We start from the raw sequence: 6,299 nt of genomic DNA, 5'->3' as shown, positions 1-6,299 counted from the left end.
GGCCCGCTCGGCCTGACCGTTGCTCCGGGGGTGCGCCACTGAAGCGTAGCATATCTGCGTTCCAAGGTTAGCACAGTATGTTTTTAAGAGGTTACTGGTGAACTGCGAACCGTTGTCGGTGATGATGCGGTTCGGCACCCCAAACCGGCTCACGATGCCCTTGATGAACTTGACCGCAGAACCTGTGGGGATGGTGCGGACGACTTCCACTTCAGCCCACTTGGTGAACTTGTCCACGACGACGTAGAGGTAGCGATAGCCCCCTGGCGCCCGAGGAAATGGGCCCAGGATATCCAGCCCCTAGACTGTGAATGGCCACGAGAGGGGTATAGTTTGCAGACCTCCCGCCGGCTGATGGATCTGGCATGGAATTGGCAGGCCTCGCAAGCCTTCACCAGTTCGACGGCATCATTGAGCGCAGTGGGCCAATAGAATCCGCTGCGGAACGCCTTGCCAACGAGGGTCCGCGATGATGAATGATGCCCACAGTCGCCACCATGTATATCCGCCAGCAGTTCCTTCCCTTGCTCCCTGGAGATGCAGCGCAGGGACACATCATTCGGTCGCCTTCGGTTGAGCTCTCCATCCCTGATGCAGTATGTTGTGGCTTGCCGCGCCACACGCTCCGCTTCCTCCTCCTTCTCTGGCAAGGTCACTTGCGTCAAGTAGCTTCGGAGCTCCGTGATCCAGCACCCCTCCTGAGGCTCCATCGTCAAGAGCAGGTGCGCTCCTGAGTCCGGGCCACAGACCGGGGCTCCCGAGGCTGGTGGCTGGGGGAGCTCCTCCTGAGGCTGCACCGCGCTTAACAGTGATGGCGTGGCCGAGGGATTGAAGAGCCGCTCCTCGAAGACGCCAGGCTCTTGAGGTAGCCGCCTGGATGCTCGTTTGGCGATGTCGTCGGCCTCTTGATTGGTGCCACGGGGCACATGCTGCAACTCTAGCCCCCAGAACTGCTTCTCCATCCTGCGGACCTCCGCAAGGTAGGCTTCCATGTGCTCATCCCTCGGCTCGTATACTTTGTTGGAGAAGTTGAAGAGGAGTTGTGAATCTCCCTTGATGGTAAGGTGCTTCACTCCTAGGGCAGCCGCGGCCTTCAGGCCTGCTATTAGGACTTCATATTCTGCTATGTTGTTGGAGACCTTTTCTCCGTGCTGGAAACAGAGCTGCACGGCGTAGTAGAGCTTGTCTTGAGTAGGAGATATAAGCACCGCACCAGCCCCCGCGTCGTGCCTGGAGAACGCCCCGTCGAAGTACATGACCCAACCGTCTGGCGCCTCGCTTCCCAGGGAGAGGGATCGATCCTCGTCAGCCTTGAGGCCCAGCGCCTCCGTCCACTCTGCCACGAAATCTGCCAAGGCGGCCCCCTTGATGACTCTGGTTGTGCTGAATTCGAGCTAAAACGCTTGCAGTTCAATGTTCCACTCAGCGACTCTTCCAACTGAGTTAGGGCTCCTGAGCACCCTTTCCAAAGGGTACACTAAGACAACCTTGATGGGGTGGCCCTCAAAATAATTCCGCAGCTTGCGCGAGGCCACCAATAGCGCGAGGAGGAGTTTTTGAGGCATGGGGTACCGCGCCCTCGCGTCCCGCAACACTGTGCTGACGAAGTACACAGGGTGTTCAACGAGGTTGGGAGTGCTGGTGTCGATGGCGCCCTCCGGAGACCGTGGCGCCTCCTGAGACAGGGGAGCCTCCAGCGGCTGGTCGCTAGGGGGAGGGGTCTCCACCGTCCCGAGTGCGTTCCCCTGCGGCGGCTGATCCTTCTTGGCTGTGGTAGTGGTCTCTGTGGGTCTTCCTTGATCATGCTTCGCCTCGACCCGGGCAGCTGCCGTGGCTTTGGTCCGATGCTCCTCCCTAACCACCACTAGGGCTGCGCTGGCGGAGTAGGGAGTGGCTGCAAGGTAGAGCACCAGGGGTTCCTGAGGGCGCGGGGCCACCATTACCGGAGGGCTGGTTAGGTACCTCTTGAGATCTTGGAATGCCTTGTCAGCCTCTTCAGTCCATTCAAAGGGTCCCTTTTTCTTCATCAGCTGGAAGAAAGGCAGCGCTCGCTCCCCCAACTTGGAGATGAAGCGTCCTAGTGCTGTCACGCGCCCAGTGAGCTTCTGCATTTCTCTGAGGGTCTTTGGCGGGCTCATGTCCTCGACCGCCTTGACCTTTTCTGGGTTAGCTTCGATGCCTCGGTGGGACACGAGGAAGCCCAAGAGCTTGCCTGAGGGGACCCCAAACACACACTTCTTTGGGTTGAGCCGCAGGCTCACAGTGTTGAGGCTTGCGAAGGTTTCCTCGAGGTCTTGTATCAGGGTCTTGGCCTCGCAAGACTTCACCACAATATCATCGACGTAAGCCTCAACATTCTTCCCGAGCTGCGGGCCCAAGGTGATGTGCATCAGCCGCTGAAAGGTCGCCCCTGCGTTGCGCAGCCCGAACGGCATGCATGTGTAGCAGTACACCCACACGGGGTTAGGAAAGCCGTTTTTCCACATCTTCTACCGCCATCTTGATCTGTTGATACCCAGAGAAGGCATCCAAGAAACATAACAGGTCGCACTCGGAGGTGGAATCGACGATCTGATCGATGCGGGGGAGCGGAAACGGATCTTGCGGGCAAGCTTTGTTGAGGTTGGTGAAGTCGACACACATACGTTCCTTCCCCCCTTTCTTTGGCACAACGACTGGGTTGGCCAACCAATCCGGGTATCAGACCTCGCGAATGACCCCTGCAGCTTCCAACTTGCGGGTCTCTTGGACGATGAAAGCCTGCTTTTCCGTGGACTGCTGCCTTGCCTTGTGCTTCACGGGGCGGACATGGGGCACACGTTGAGGTGGTGCTCGATTACGCCTCTAGGGATCCCCGCCAGCTGATCAGGCTCCCATGCGAATACCTTCTTGTTCGCGTGCAGGAACTTGACCAGGGCCTCCTCCTTCTCGGGCTCGAGGTTGGCTCCTATGGTGAAGGTGGCATCAGTGGATCCGTCCTTGTCGACCAGTATCTGCTTAGTTTCTGCCTTGTCTTGGGTGAACAACTGCTTCTTCTTGGCCCGCGCAGCCCCCTTGGGCTCAGGGGCGTCCGAGTCGGCAGGCTGCGCCGCCGCCGCCTTGAAGGCGAGCTTGAGCACTTGCAACGCATCACCGGTGTCTCCGGACACGGTGAGGACGCCGCTGCTCCCAGGCATTTTCATGAGGTTGTACGCTGGGTGAGTCGCGGCCATGAATCGGACCAGCGCTAGATAGCCGAGGATGGCGTTGTATGGGAGGCCGATGGGGGTGATGTCGAAGTCGATTAGCTCCGTGCGGAAGTTTTCGTAGGTGCCGAAGGTTACCGGGAGACGGATTTGCCCCAGGGAGCTGGATGACCCGCCCCCGACGCCCAAGAAGGGCCGACTGGGCTGAAGCCGCTCTAGTGGTATGTGAAGGAGGCTGAAGGCTTCAATCGAGAGCATGCTGAGGCCCGCGCCGCCGTCGATGAGAGTCCTGGTGACGGCCACCTGGCAGATGGTGGGGGTGCACAGCATCGGGACCGCGCCCGAGCAGGCTGAGTTGGAGGGGTGGTCCTCCGAGCTGAAGGCCAGATCGGCCTTGGGCGCCGACCGACCTGAGGGAGCCCCCTGCCGTGTGGAGGCAGCGTCGACCTGACGGACGAATGGCTTGACGCGGCGGCCTGAAGGTGGCGCCTGCGAGCTGCCCAGGAGGGCCGCGATGACCGGGGGCGCCAGCGCAGCGTGCTGGGCGAGGAATAGGTTGCGCAGCTCTTCCCAAGAGGCCACGGAAGCCGCCGGCAGGTGGAGCAGCCACATGCGCGGGGCGTCGGTGAGGGCCATGGGAAGCCAGTTAGCCATGGCCCCGTCGTCGCCTCCTGCTTCAAGGATGGCCTCCTCATACGCCAGCAGGAAGACCAGCGGATCAGTTGTGCCGTTGTAGCGCGGCGGCGCCGCCGGCTTGAACTTCTCCGGCCACCGCACCTGTCGCAAGGCTAGGGCCAAGGCTCGGAGCCCCCTGGCCCCCGCGCTAGCGCTGGTGACCGGAGCGGGCGGTGCGCTGCTCATCACAGGGTGAGTCGCGGTGTCGGCGGAGAGCGGGGCGGCGGAAGGGAAAGCTCCGGCGCACCCCTACCTGGCGCGCCAAATGTCAGATTTCGGGTTCCGGCAGACCCTCTAGGTTCGAACACTGGGGTGCGCGCGGAGATCTCGCCCTCTACCTACATGCACCTCGCCGCCTCGCTAGGATCTAAGCTATGAAAGGAACAACACAAGAGACACGGGGTCTATACTAGTTCGGGCCACCATTGTGGTGTAATATCCTACTCTAGTGTGTGGTGTGGTGGATTGCCTCTTGGGCTGATGATGAACAATACAAGGAAGAACAGCCTCGCGAGGGTCTGTTCTTGGCTGGTGCGATGAACTGCTAGGGGGAGTTCAGCCGCTCTTTCTGCTGATTTCAAGATGCCTCTACCTTGTGGGTGGCTAGTCCTATTTATAGGCAAAGGCCCTGGGCCTCTTCCAAAATATTGAGCGGGAAGGGCGCCAACAATTGGCCATTTTGAAGGGGAACATCCAGTACACTTATCCAGACTAAAGTTGGTCCTCGCCTGCCAAAGGCTCTGGTGGTGACGCCGGCTTGGGCTCCACAATGACTTCCTTCCTGCCGTTGCGACGGTCTTGGTCTTGTTGCACCGAAACGGATGCCTTTGCTTGATGCTCTCGCCTGCGCTTGCTCCCTTTGCACCAAAGAGGAAAGGAGGACACTGTGCGGGCTGGCACCCGCCTGGCGCCCTTGGTCGTCATGGCTTGCGTCATGGGCACCTCGTGAGGTACCCCGCCTTGATCTCTCCGCCTCCTCGCGAGCCAGCCTGATGAGGCCGTGCCTGAGGAAGCTCCCTGTCGTCCACCCCGCGAGGCTTGGCCCCTCGCGAGGGTCTTGAGCTCGTGCTGATGAAGATGGGCCGTTCTGGGCCGCCCCTTGAGCCACGCCGCAGGCCGCAGGCAGGCAAGTCTGGGGACCCCCGTTCCCAGAACGCCGACAAAACTGATAAAAACTATATTGAAGACACTGAGACAACCCCAAAGACTTGTCTTCATGTAGTGTTTGAGTTACTGGCTACTACTGTTGGCACCAGCTCTTCAAACTCGTTGCCTGAATCAGTTCGGCTTCTTGAGTCTCTTCTTCAAGTTGAAAGACATCAATCAGATGTTATGCGACACGAAGCCGAAGGACTGAGGAAGTCCCTGCAGAATTCAGATGCATACTTTCTGGTGCAACAGCAAGTGCTGGAGGATTTAAGCGCCAAACAAGAGAAAGTTAATAAGCTTGCTAAGCATCTTGCCAGCATTATGGGTACCCAAGATATTGTTTCTTGAGCTCTTCTGAAGTGGTTTCAGTTCTGGACTTGTTTTGCTGCGGCGTTTATATGCTGCTTTGTTCCCTATATTTGCACTGGTGGCGAACTTTAATGCCCAGTGGATGTAATATGTGTAATAGCCGTGATAGCCTAGCGTAAGTTGCTTGCTTATTTATTTCTTTATTGTCTTGTTTATTTCTTTGCTTGTAGTCAGTGCAGTTCTTTTTCCGCGGTTTGCTAGTGGCCGCAATAACCTATTTTGTAAAACTAGGCCACAATAACCATGGGCTACATATTTACTGTAGTTACCACAGCCCTCCTACGGGCCATAGAAACAATGGGCCTTCTATGGGTCATAGAAACAATGGGCCTTATACGGGTCATTGACACAATGGGCCTTCTACGGGCCGTATCATCAATGGGCCTTCTACGGGTCGTATGATCGGTTGGCCAAACATGGGCCAATAATAAACCGCATTATGGCCGTAAACGGGCTAGAGGTTGAACCGTCCGTACATGGGCCAACCATAATGGGCCGTCGTTAATCGGCCGTATTTGATGATGCTATGAAAACGACCCAATGTATTAACGGGCCATAAACGGGCCGACTGTAACCTCGGGCTGAATTTGGCCCACAAGCAGAAAATGACAGTAACGGGCCGTAAGTAAATGAATGCTGGAAATGAGCCCAAGAATAAATGGGCCCTGAGAAGGCCGAAAGATAACATGGGCTGGAAACGGCCCAACGGAATAACGGGCCATTAATGGGTATAAAGTGATACACTATTCATTACGGGCCAGTTTCACCACGGGCCGTTAATGGGTATAAAGTGATAAACTGTTCATTACAGGCCAGTTTCACCACGAGCAGTTAATGGGCCAAGAGTTACAAAGGGGCTTATATGGGCTGAAAGATGTCATGGGCCATACATGGGCCAGAAGTTAAAACGGGCTGGAATCA

Source organism: Triticum dicoccoides, chromosome 2B (genome assembly GCF_002162155.2).
Source record: "Triticum dicoccoides isolate Atlit2015 ecotype Zavitan chromosome 2B, WEW_v2.0, whole genome shotgun sequence".
In the NCBI taxonomy this organism is placed as follows: domain Eukaryota; kingdom Viridiplantae; phylum Streptophyta; class Magnoliopsida; order Poales; family Poaceae; genus Triticum; species Triticum dicoccoides.
This window is presented reverse-complemented; position numbering follows the sequence as displayed.